General features: G+C 38.5%; 1 pseudogene; it reads left to right on the top strand.

The window, feature by feature from the left end:
• The first annotated feature begins 6,088 nt into the window (after positions 1-6,088).
• LOC121506769 lies at positions 6,089-7,754 on the top strand (annotated as a pseudogene).
• Positions 7,755-13,628: the final 5,874 nt, after the last annotated feature.

Raw genomic sequence — 13,628 nt, 5'->3', positions numbered from 1 at the left:
TTTGAACAGATTTGCTCACTTCTATTTTAAGTTACAGGGGGATCACAATGAAAACAGATTTTTACAAGTAATGTCAGTTAAATGAACGCTGCATCCCTCCACCACCCCGTCACCACCTCACTCGTCAACCGCTTCAGAATACTCTCGACTTCAAGTCAGTTCAGCTCCTCAGAAGTTTTGGATCCCTCTCCTAATCACTCACCACCACCAGTGTCAATCCTTCTGGGAGAACATTTTGTGGACAGATTAGACTAAGGTAAAGCTTTTTGGAAAAGCACGTCATTCCACTGTTTACAGAAAACGGAATGAGGCCTACAAAGAAAAGAACACAGTACCTACAGTCAAACATGGTGGAGGTTCAAGGTTGTTTTGGGGTTGTTTAGCTGCCTCTGGCACTGGGTGCCTTGACTGTCTGCAAGGAATCATGATGTTTGGACTTTTTGTCATGAAATCAAAAAATTTTGGGCCGCAATGTAGGGCCTAGTGTCAGAAAGCTGGGTCTGTGTCAGAGGTCATGGGTGTTCCAGCAGGACAATGACCCCAAACATACCTCAAAAAGCAGCAAGAAATGGTTGGAGACAAAGCTGGAGAGTTCTGAAGTGGCCAGCAGTGAGTCCAGATCTAAATCCCATTGAACACCCATGAAGAGATCTCAAAACTGCTGTTACAAGAAGGAACCCTTCAAATCTGAGAGACCTGGAGCAGTTTGCAAAAGAACAGTGGTCCAAACTTCCAGTTGAGAGGTGTAAGAAGCTTGTTGATGGTTATAGGAAGCGATTGGTTTCAGTTATTATTTCCCAAGGGTGTGCAACCAAATATTAAGTTGAGGGTGCCAACAATTTGGTCCGGCCCATATTTTGAGTTTTGTGTAAAATTATGTCAATGTTGTCTTTTCCTTCAGATTTTTTGTGTTGTTCCAATGCACATAAAGGCAATAAACACATTTATACCAAAACATTTGTTGATTGCAACCATTTCCGGGAGAAATTATGTATTTTCTGGAAAAATTACAGGGGTGCCAACATTTTCGTCCATGACTGTATGTCTCAACCAGGCTTGCACAATCCAGAAATTTTACTCCATTCTTCTTTGCAAAACTGCTCAGGCTCTGCCACAAACTCTCTATTGGATTGAAGTCTAGGCTTTGACTCTGCCACCCATAATTGTGAGACTACAAGCACCAGTTGACTGGGCATCTGTTGAATTAGGTCAGTCATTTTATAGGTGATGTATATTTATGCAGTCACTTAATTTACATTTATTTGTAGAAATCTGTTTTCCCTTTGACAAAGTTTTTTTGTACTCCATATAGATCAACACATTTATGGCAATGCATAGTGAATACAATAAGATTATCTCAAAAGCAATTAATCCATAGTAGCATGAATCTGAATATGAGGGTGCAAAAGCTTTATGCAATAAAAGAGGAGGCTGAGGTGGAGGAAGCTAAGCCTTGTCATCAGCAGCAGCATGGTGCATTAGCATTAATGCTAGCAGGAATTAATGAGAAGGATGTCATATTTAATACACTCCTGTAATGAAAGAAAGAGCTGTGATTGACTGTGGGAGCTGGGGGCCAATAATTGGGATCAGCTGGCCATCAGCTGATTACTGCTGGATGTACGCTAAAAAGAACAAATACACAAAAAGCTACTCAAGTTATAAGAATAAGCTTTATCTGCAGAGCACTGTTCAAAATTAAAGTTACATGGTAAGCAAAATGCGCATATATTTTTCACGAAATGTTCAAATGTATCAGTTTCAACATCTAATATGTTCTTATGTGATTTGTAGATTGTATTCTGATTTCATTTACATTTTATACAGCACCCCAACTTTTTTGGAAATGGGGTTGTATTTCTTAAAAGCCAAAAAGTCGTTGGATGTCTCCTTCATTATTGTATTCTCTGCTGCTAGCTGTTTCCCTGTTTATTGCTAGCTTGAATAAAGTTCAGGACGATGGCGGCTGGTTGGAAAGTGTCAAACAGATGTGAGAGAGAAATTTCAAAATAAAAGGGTAGCTTAAAGATGATGGTGTCAATAGATGTTTGGACTTTTTGTCACTTTCATTGAATATATCATGAAGTCAACTTATGTATGGAGGCTGAATGTAATGAACAGGGTTGCTGAGCACCCAGTTGAACAAACTTGTCCACACCCACATCATGCTGAGAGAGGGTCCAATCAGAGGTTCAAAAAGGTTCAAGAAGGCTTATGAATGGTTAATCTACTGTTGCTAAAGCAAAGCTATTATAATCAACAAAGAACCATTACAATATAATAGATAATCACAACTAATAACCACCAATCAATAACTAGCACTTGTGTGAGGGCCTTTTATGGTTTTCTTGGGCTTTAAAAACTGTTGATGTATGTGAGGTAATATAAGAAGTGAACATTAAAACTTATATTCTTAATGAATGAAGATGTATCAGTAGAAAATCCTACATCCTGTAGCTTTTAACCTTTAAACATTTTCAGATGTGAGGAGTACTTGAACCTAACCTGACACCCTTGAATCCCCCAATAAACTGTTCCGTATATCTACTGCATGAAATATTTCACATTTAACTGGGAAGGCTCCCATAAAAAGGGGAAGGGCAGAACTTTTCAAAAAAATCTCAGAATGTGATTGAAGGACATTTCATCTGTCCCATTTGTTACCAGCCAATCAGAGCAGCAAGACAAAAATGTGGTCCAGTTTCCTCCGGCTACCTCCAGGCTGATAGTAACTGCAGCAGCAGCAGCAGCCACTCTATATCAGCAAACACCACTCATAATGATCATAAAACATATGCTGAAGCATGGTTTTTATGTGTTTCACACATCCATCTGGAAAACCTCCCATAGACTGTTTGGGAAAGGGCAGAGCCTTTGAAAAGAAACTCGGAGGGTATTTGGATGAATGTTCTGTCAGTCACATCTTTATGGGCCAATCAGAGCAACAAAACACGTGACGATTAGACTCTTGCCGAATCCGGTTGGGAGAAGAGCAAAAACATTGTTTCCACAAAGAAAAGAAAACAACTGCTGTTTTCTGTTGAAGAAACAATTTCTGATAAAACTGACACCATCGCAACATCCACACTAATATCCTCCTTGAATCCATCTGCTCTGCAAGATTAGAAGTAGACTGAGAAAAGCGAAAACATATTTTCTGTCATGGAAAGCTTTCACTGTGTCTCTTTTCACTTGTTTTAATAAAGAAATGTCGTCCAGTTTTGACAAAAACACCTCTGTGACCACGTCTGAGCTAATCACTCCACTAGCAGTCATTGTACACAACCACTCAACAATTAAACACCTCACAAACTTAGATAATCTTTTGCTGAAGCAGGTTGGCAGAAGAGCGAAAACATCTTTTCTATCATGATAATCTTTGTGTTGTTTTACTTTTTATTTCACGCAGAGACGATGTCCAGTTCTGACAAAACTTCCACAATGTTGGAGCTACACCCGAGCTAAACCCCACATTGGAGCACTGGCAGCCATTGCGATCTGTTAGTACAACTAAACCCCGCCCTCGTTTTCCTCAAATGATGCAGGTTGGTCCGAACAGCAAAAAGAGTGTGGATTGCAGCTTATTAAGATGGATTTGCCTGATGACAGACATGGTGTCTGGCAAATTTATCTGCTTAACAAGGTTCGCTTGAACTGGGACTTTGATGTGATGCCAACTGTATCTACGTCAGGAGCGAGAGAAAGTCACTCCCATCTGTGATAACTGGTGTCACAGTGTTTCTCTTCTGCTGGTTGAATCATTACAGAATAATATGCAGTATTATTGCGTTATTATGAGACCAATGGGTGTGGATGTGTTTGTTACTGTGGTATGTAGCGCCTGAGGATGAAGCTGACTTAATTGGTTCACAACTGCTGAGTCATCTGTTTCCCCACCCAATCCAATCCAGTCCAACTCTACCTACAGAGCCACATTCACCCCACATGGAACAGTGAAAAAGGTTGAGGTATATCTGTCAAAATTAAATTACAGTATAGACTTTTTGCAACATATCAAGATAGTCTTGCAGCAGACCATTAATCTAGGACAGTCACTGTCACTGACTGTTCATCTGTGACATTGTATCTCAGAGCAGAAAAACATGCTAAAGCTTTAGAAATAACATCAGATTAACTTCTGCTCAGGGTTAGCGTAAGGGTTAAAGTACAGACAGGATACCAAAAGTTCAAAGTTAAAAAGATGACCAGAAAAAAACTATCACAAAACATTTAATAAAGCTGAGTAAACGTCTTCTTACAGGATAAAAGCTAGTCCTCCATGAAAATATTCTAAAGCAGCCAGTGTAGCTCACAAAGCTCAATGAGCGCCTTAAGCTACAGTACGTAGACAACTTAGCTACATAGCTGAAGCTCAGCTATGTAGGCTATGTATCTATATTATCTACATAGCTAAGTTAGCTTTAGCTATGTTTGCTAACTTAGCCATGTAGACAACAGAGCTACATAGCTCAAACTAAACTCACAAAGCAGCTATTTAAATTACATAGATACATTATCTATATGGCTTTGTTAGCTTTAGCTACCTTTGCTGAAGTGTATGCTGCTAAAGCTACCGTAGCTGTGTTTATTTACATCGCTAAATTAGCTTTAGGAAGGTTTGCTAAAGCTCAAATTGCTTAAGATTACGTAGCTATAGATAATAAAGCTTCATAGCTAATGTAGCTAAAGCTAAGCACACAAAGCAGCTATGTAGATACATTATCTACATAGCTACATTAGCTTTTGCAACCTCCACTAAATCTAATGTAGCTAAAGCTAACTTAGCTATAGATATATATATAGGAGCTATGTAGCTAATTTAGTGAAAGCTAAGAACACAAAGCAGCTATGTAAACTATATGTTATCCATGCAGCTATATTACGTTTTTGCTACTATTGCTAAAGCGTACTTAGCCACAATAACAAGTAATGTTAATTACATAGCTAAAATAGCTTTATTAGCTTTAACTAGAGGCAACAAAGCTAAAGCGAGCCACCTTTTTGTAACTACTTCTAAAAAGGGTCTATACATATTTTAATACTGGATTAGACCTCTGACCTTTTCTCTGTTGTTTTTTTATCTTTTATGAAATGTTTGTAAATGTCTGTAATGTTTGCAACTTAGTTATTCCATGAATGTAACTGCCAGACTTTGTTTATGAATAAAGTTTAATTAAAAAAAAAAAAACAAGGTCTATAACTAGAAATACATTGTACCCTCAAGTTATTGCGCTTCCTTTCTGAGATACTCGGCATCTCAGATGATCTGTGTTTGAAAGTTGCCGCAGAGATGTACGGTCTGCAGCCAGACCCCTCTCCATTTTATGTATCTGCAAACCCACTGAAAGTGACTTCACAACCCACTTTTGGGTTCTGACCCACCAGTTGAGAACCAAGAACTAAAGTACTGGAATAAATTATGGCTAAATTGTCTGCAATAACATGGGTATTTGCCTATTAACTATTTTATGTTAGCACTGGTAGGCCTTTAAAAAAGCTGCACTGGCCAAGCAACATGCCAAACAATGATGACAGCAAATATATGATAATGATGATGAACAACAGCAAAAAAAGAAAATAATGTACACATTCTGAGAGGAAACCCCCCTTTATGTAGTTTTATTGTTGTTATTTAAAAGATGATGCATGTAACACAACATCATTTGTTCAGTGACATCTGAGTTTTGTTGGGTACTGAATTCTTTTAAAAAAGATGTCAATATGTCAATATGTCAGTGTCGTAGGAGCTAAACATCAAGCTGTTTCTGAATCACTCCGGCTTTAAACCTTCAAATGTTTTCAGATGTGGAGCAGGTTAGAAGTTAGGCCTTATTGTAAATGAGGTAACGCTGTTCAAACGTCACTGAGCCGCTCCTCTTCCTAAAATAAACCAGAGATTGATAATCCCTCCCTCCTCCACTCTGAATCAACATTTCCTTGTTCCCTCCCTGTCACACCCATGTTCTAGACTAGAGATGGGTGTGACCAACATGCGCTGATATTCACAGCACAGACACCTGGTGTGGATCAGAGTAAAAACTAGTTTCATTTGTCAGGAAGTAAAACTCGTCGTCACAGGGAAGTTAAAATGGCGCAGAAAGGAGATCAGCTGACACCTGAGGCCTTTTCTTGTTCGATCTGTCTGGATCTACTGAAGGATCCGGTGACTGTTCCCCTGTGGACACAACTACTGCAAGGAATGTCTTCAATCCCACTGGGATTCAGAAGAATGGAAGAAAATCTACAGCTGCCCTCAGTGCAGGACAACCTCCACAACCAGGCCAGTCTTGCAGAAAAACACCATGTTGGCATTTGTAGTGGAGAAGCTGAACAAGAGCAGACAAAAGGTTGTTCCTGATGATTACTGCTATGCTGGAGCTGAAGATGTGGCCTGTGATTTCTGCACTGAGAGGAAACTGAAAGCCCAACTGTCCTGTCTGCAATGTATGGCCTCTTACTGTCTGAGTCACATTCAGCCTCATTTTGAAGTAGCTCCTCTAAAGAAACACAAGCTGGTGGAGCCGTCCAAGAAGCTCATGGAGAACATCTGCTCTCGTCATGATGAGGTGATGAAGTTGTTCTGTCGTACTGATCAGCAGTCTATCTGTTATGTCTGTTCATTAGATGAACATAAGGGCCATTTCACAGTCTCAGCTGCAGCAGAGAGGGCCGACGGGCAGAGAAAGCTGGAGGTTAGTCGACAAAACATCCAGCAGAGAATCCAGGACAGAGAGAGAGATGTGAGTCTGCTTCAACAGGAAGCAGAGGCCATCAATCGTTCTGCTGATAAAGCAGTGGAGGACACTGAGAGCAGCTTCACCGAGCTGATCTGTCTCATGACAAAATGTCTCTCAGAAGTGACGCATCAGGTCCAACTCCAGCAGAAAACTAAGGTGAGTCAAGTCAAAGAGATGCAGGAGAAGCTGAAGCAGGAGATCGCTGAGCTGAAGAGGAAAGATGTCGAGATACAAACGCTGTTACAAACTCAGGATAACATCCAGTTCCTACAGGCCTACCCCTCACTGTCAGCACTCAGCCAACCTTCACAATCACCCACCATTAATATCCGTCAACAAACGTACTTTGAGAATGTGACAGCTGCTGTGTCAGCACTCAGAGATAAACTACAGGATGTTCTGCGAGGGGACTGGTCAAACATCTCACAGCCAGTGGCTGAAGTGGATGTTTCACTGCCACAACCAGAGCCCACAACCAGAGAAGAGTTCTTCAGGTATTCATGCAACATCACACTGGATCCAAACACAGCACACAAATATCTGTTATTATCTGATGGGAACAGAAAAGTGACACACAAGTCTCGAGTGCCTTATCCTGATCATCCAGACAGATTCACTAAACAGTGTCAGGTCCTGAGTCGGGAGGGTCTGACTGGACGTTGTTACTGGGAGGTGAAGTGGGCTAGAAATGTTCGTGTGGCAGTCGCATTCAAGAATATCAGCAGAGAAGGGAGCGGGACTGAATCTGAATTTGGACACAATAACAAATCTTGCGCATTATGTCTAAGTCGCTACAGGTGCTACTTTTTGTACCATGGTGTCAGCACTTCTGTCTCTGATCCTAAGTCCTCCAGAATAGGTGTGTACCTGGATCACAGAGCAGGTATTCTGTCCTTCTACAGCATCTCTGAGACCATGACTCTCCTCTACAGATTCCAAGCCACATTCGATCAGCCTCTATATGTTGGATTTGGACTTGATTCTGGATCCACTGCTGAGATCTGTAAGCTGACATAAACAGAAGTCATTTAAAGGAAAACTTCTGCAGTTTAATCCTTACGCTTGATTTTGTTTGTTATATTATTAGATTATAAGGGCTTAAAAGGGGTGTGTGTCTATGCTGATTATGAAGAATATGCGTGAGCCTTCTGCTTACAAGGGTATGTTAATATAAAAACACATCATGAGGTCTCTTTAAGAAATAATTTACAAAAAATCAGAAGAAGATATTGGTTAATGGAGCCCTGTGTTGACACATTTTTACCAGCTTTATAGGTGGGACATTTAAGGGAAGGGTATTGATTTCTAAAGTTTGATTTAACTTTTTTATTTTTTCAAGAAATGAAGATTTCATGGGATCCTGACTGCTCTGTCAAAATAAAATAAATAAATAAACAGTCACAAAAATTTTAAAATGAATAAAACAAAAAAAAAATGTAGATGATGTACATTACACATGATGTAAATATTATTTCAAAATCTTTTAAGAAACATAATATACGATGGCATATTAAGGCCAACTTAAAGATAAAAATAAATAAATACATGAAAGGAGTCTGTTGATTCTTAGCAAAAAAGTAGAAATGGGGGGGCAATCTTAAATTTTTAGATTCTAAGGTTGTATATTAACTAGAAAACAAACTCGTAATTAAAAGTAGTTTAAAAGTAGTTTAAAAGTAGGAAATTTCTAAGGAAAGACTCAAATTCATAATTTTAGAAAGTCTTAAATTTTGGCATAAAAAAACCTTAAAATTTTCAAGTTTTTAAAATCCTAAATTAACAACTGCTCAAAGTCAAAACTAAAAACAAACTTCTCAGCTTTGTAATCTCAAAAATTCCAAGTTTTTGGTTCATGAACATTAACCACATTTAAAGTAAAAACGAAAAGTTTTTTTTCTCACAAATGAACGACTTTTTAAATCTGACAGTTTAAAAATGTATTTTTCTCTTGAAAATTAACTGATCCTCTTCATTTTTATTTCCTAGTTTGGCCCTAATACGCCAGCATAATAATGGATTGATCTGTTGTGTATCTGGGCTGTTTATGTGAGGATTTTGTTGATGAAAAGCATTAAAATTGATGTAAAAGTTTCCAAGTGGGTCCTGGGGAGATTTGGGGGTGAGCTTGGGGGCTAAGCTTTTCTTAGAAACAAGGAAGCGGGGGGCCCTAAGGAAAAAAGGTAGGGAAGCACTGAATTAGCCAAAGGTTCTCAACTGGTGGGTCGGGACCAACCGTGGGTTGCAATGGTGTTTTAAGATCACAATTAAGTGCCTGAATAAAAATGTGGAGACATCAAAGATTGTTTTTGTTTTATTCAAAGTCTGTTATCCTGCCATAGGAGCAAGAAAAATGGAGGAAGAAGTCCTGACTGAGGCTGTCATTATTCATGTATCCTACGGTTAAGATGAAGACCTTATTATTGATTCACACCTGAAATGGATTATATCTTTGTGCCCCTGGGAGAATGAGGCCCTGGGCTCTTATATACCTATGTCTGATGATAAAACCACCTATGAGTTATTGTTACGGGGCTGTTGACTTTTTTATGCAGTTCTGGAAGGATGTGAATGAAAAGAACTAAAGCCTGGCACATGAATAATACTATACCGCCACCTTGTGGCACAAATGTAAACTGCATAAACTAAATCTGTTGCAGTGTTCCTCCACTGGCATGGCCTCAGGACCCACCACCTTTATGACAAATTGAAACCCAAATGTTTAGAGAAGTTTGTCTCCACTATAACTTTACTTGATATTGCTTAGGGCAGAGTTCATGGTGATTAATGTTGGGTCTTCATCAATAAAAGTATCTATTGATAACTTTGGTGATTAATTGGTGCTGAACAAATAAAGATTGATGATGATGATTAAAGAAACAGTGATGCTCTGCACAGCATGGCCAGCCAAAATGCATGCAGTGATGAGGTCATATTGTGGCTGCAGTGATTATTTCCTTAGTCTATGGCAGTGGCTCCAGAGCAGTCAGAATCTTGATCCATTTTGACAACAAACAAGAAAAGAGGAAGAAGCAGATTTGTTTACATCAGGAAGTTTGCACAGATTTGCATCCCTTACGCAATTCATTTGCTTATGCTTTGTGTCACAGGGATGGCTTAGTGCTTAGTTAAGACAAATCAAGAGGAAAAGTGAAAAGTATTGATCGTCAGCATGTACTAAAACCTTACAATGATGAGAGCTGGATCTTACAACCCTTTTCTTTCTTTCTTTCTTTCTTTCTTTTTTTTCTTTTGTTCTAAAGGATGATTTCTTTTTTCTAGGTTGATCAGCATCATTTTTGCCCAATTGATGTTTGCTGGCATATTCACCTCCTGAGACCCAAGCTTTTATTTGCCATGCATAAATCTTAGTTATTTGGGATTTGTAGGAGCTGACAGTCATAAAAAAGACATAGTACTTCCTGTTTGGTGGTGTGGTCGCTTGTTACTATTCATCCAATTTTTCCAGTTTTCATGTCATATCAAATGCAAAAACTTACAAGCAAAAATAAACAAGTTTCAGTCTGACCAGTTTTGTGTTGAGACTGGCTGAAGTGAATTTTGATTTGAATGGAAGCCATCTTGAATGGACAATAGTAATTTCAATGAGCCTTTATGACCACGAGAAGGCAGAGTGTCCACTAACGAGTTTAACTTACCTAAGTTTAGCAAAAATAAGAGTACTGGTGCAGAATATCCCAAATGTAATGTCCTTGTAAGAGGATGCAGGGTCATAGAAGGTTAAATCTAAATTTGTAATGCTTAAAATAGTGCAGATACAGAAACTGCCAAAAAAATAAATAAATAAATAAATAAAAGCATGCCCCTGAACACTCCCAGTGTTGGGCCAAGCCCTGGATATTTAACACTGGATATTAAACTTATTGCTGCTGGACTGTGACGTGTTTATCCTCCTTCAAGAAGAAACTAGATTAGTCTTTATAGCTCTACTGCTGATCCACTAAAAGACAATTTGGCACTTTTGAAAAGTTCTCCACAGAAATACATATGTTTTGGTAAACTTTTTTTCTGTAAATAATATAATAGGTCCATAACTCATACAAATAGAATAACTGCTTTGTGAATACATTGAAACTTCATGGCCTATTAAAAAAAGGTTTTTAAAGTCTGCATTTGTTTAGAATAAGTGAATAGCATGTCTCTAAACTTAGTGGTTCTGGTGGGAGATTTCTGATGCTTTCTCAAACATACACAATGTTGTCTTTCCAACTGACCCTGAGAATTCTTTATTGAGCAACTTTCTAAATGCTGGTCTTAAGAGTAAACATACTGATCTTTGCTATTTTAACATTAAATAGAAAACAAATGTCTGCATTGCTAGTAGGGCTGTGACTTTCTGAAATAGTTATATGGCTTTATAGAAAATAACTAGAGGAATCAGAGGAAAACATTTTATGATAGCATCTCTGGACTAAAGAAAAGCTCCCATACCAGTGAAAGCCTGAAACTCCTGTATATAAACTGACTAAAGTGCATCCAGAGAGTATTCAGACCCCGCTTCATCTTTTTATTTATTGTGTTGCAGCATGATGCCACAGTCCAAATAAAAATAGTTTTTATTGTCATTAATCTACACTCAGTACCCCATCAAGATAAAGTAAAAACTGAATTTTAGATTTTTTTTTTTTGCAAATATATAAAAAATAAGAAACTGAATTATCACATCATGTTTTCAGACCCTGTGCAAAAGCGCTTGAATTTTAGCTCAGGCTCCTCCCAACCTTGACCCTTGATTGATTGATTGATTGATTGATTGATTGATTGATTGATTGAAGTCATTGAAAAACACACGACAGCCTGTTTGACTTTTACATGGAGTTTTTTGCAAACTCCAAGCATTCTCTCACATGTTTGGCACTGAAGAGAGGCTTCTGTCTAACCACTCTGCCATAACGCCCAGATCAGTGGAGGACTGCAGTGATGGCTGTCTTGCTGAAACTTGCTCTTACTAAGGCCTTTCTCCCCAGACTGCTCAGGCTAACTGGGAGACCAGCCCTCAGAAGAGTCCCGGTTGTGACAAACTTCTTCCATTTGAGAATTATGGAGGCTACTGTGCTCTTGGGAACCTTTGATGCAGCAGAATGCTTTTTTTGCCTTCCCCAGATCTGTATCTTGCAAAAATCCTGTCTCTGAGTTCTGCGTGCAGTTCCTCGGCCTAATAGTTTAGTTTTTACTCAGTGTGAGCTCTAAGGTCTTCTATAGAGGTGTGTGCCTTTCCAAACCATGTCCAATCAATTTAATTTACCACAGGTGGACTCCATTCAAGGTGCAAAAAACTCAGCAAAGATCCAGAGAAATGGGAGGAACCTGACCATAGTTTCAAGTGTCAAAGGGTCTGAATATTTATTCTGATGTTTCAGGGCTTTATTAATTCTTAATAAATTGGCACTAAAAAGAATGAATTTTTACTTTGTCATGATGGCGTACCAAGAATAGATCAATAAGGATTTTTTTCTGACTGTAGCATCAGGCTACAACATAAAATTTCACAAAAAAGTAAATACCTATGATATATTGTATTGCAATATTTCAGCCTTTTTCTTTCTTTCTTTTTTTTTAACCCTGCATTTCTAAAAATCTGGTTTCACTTTTTGACTGAGATCACATTTGTTTCATGATTTGTAATTAAAACATTGACAATGGGGACTAAACGAGCCTGTATATCAATGTGAGGTTGTCTTTGTAGTCTAATACTGTTTTATGATTTTTTTTTTTGTTTGTTTGTTGGGTGGGTCCCTTTTGTATAAGTCACTACTTAAGTAACAAATACTCTTCCTGGGATCCACGCTTGCAAACACTAAACATCCTTACAAATTAAATTACTAGAATCCAAGACAAAATAGAAAAAATAATAGTCATAATTCGATTAACAGCAACGATAACAGCGCAATAACAGTTAAAGCTAAAAGCAATAAGACCAAAATGAACCCACTAATTCTCCAAAAGGTAATCTCTATTGTGCCCATTACATCTACACAATAAAGCAACACGAGAGAGAGCAAAAAGAGAAATAAATATTGTGTATAGTTTCTTCTTTTCTGTTAGATAGCTTTCTTTTTGTGAGTTATTTGTTGTGTACAAATTGCATCCATCTTGGTTGTTAAAACTGTGTGTTATCTGTGTACTGTCTTGTGAATCATGCTATTTTAATCAGTTTTTTGCTCTTTCTGTAATTATCTGCCTAAGGACAACAGATGAAATTTAGCTATTGTGCTAATTCCAGCATAATTACATTATCGTGTTTTGCGAAAATGTTGATTGATGTGCACTGTCCTAATCAAATAAATAATTAAATTAAATTAAATTTTTTAAAAAGTACAGTGACCACAGAAAGGTGCACAAAAAGATAAGCCAAAAATTGTCAATTTAGATCATATTAGAATTACAGTTGAACATATTAGGAACAGTGGTGTGCACGGGGGGGCGGTCGCCCCCTCTTGTGGCACAATAGTTGAAAAACGCAGGCTAAAGTGCCCTCTTGGGAGGCAAAACGTGCGCTAAAGTGCCCTCTTGGGAGGCAAAACGCGCACTAAAGTGCCCTCTTGGGAGGCAATCACGTGTTAAAGTCCCCTCTTGGGAGCCAAAACACGTGCTAAAGTGCCCTCTTTGGAGCCAAAACACACACTAAAGTGCCCTCTTGGGAGCCAAAACGTGTGTTAAAGTGCCCTCTTGGGAGCCAAAGCATGTGCTAAAGTGCCCTCCTGGTTGGCAAAACACACTAAACTGCCCCCTTGGCTGTTAAAAAATGATAAACTGCCCACGTGGGTGGCAGAAAGGCGTGTTTAAGTACCCTCCTCATTGGCAAAACACAACTGCTCTCTTGGGTGAAGAAAACATACTAAACTCCAGAAGACCATTAGAACCAAAAAATAC

The sequence above is a fragment of the Cheilinus undulatus genome, linkage group 3 (assembly GCF_018320785.1).
Source record: "Cheilinus undulatus linkage group 3, ASM1832078v1, whole genome shotgun sequence".
NCBI classification, from domain to species: Eukaryota; Metazoa; Chordata; class Actinopteri; order Labriformes; family Labridae; genus Cheilinus; species Cheilinus undulatus.
This window is presented reverse-complemented; position numbering and strand designations above follow the sequence as displayed.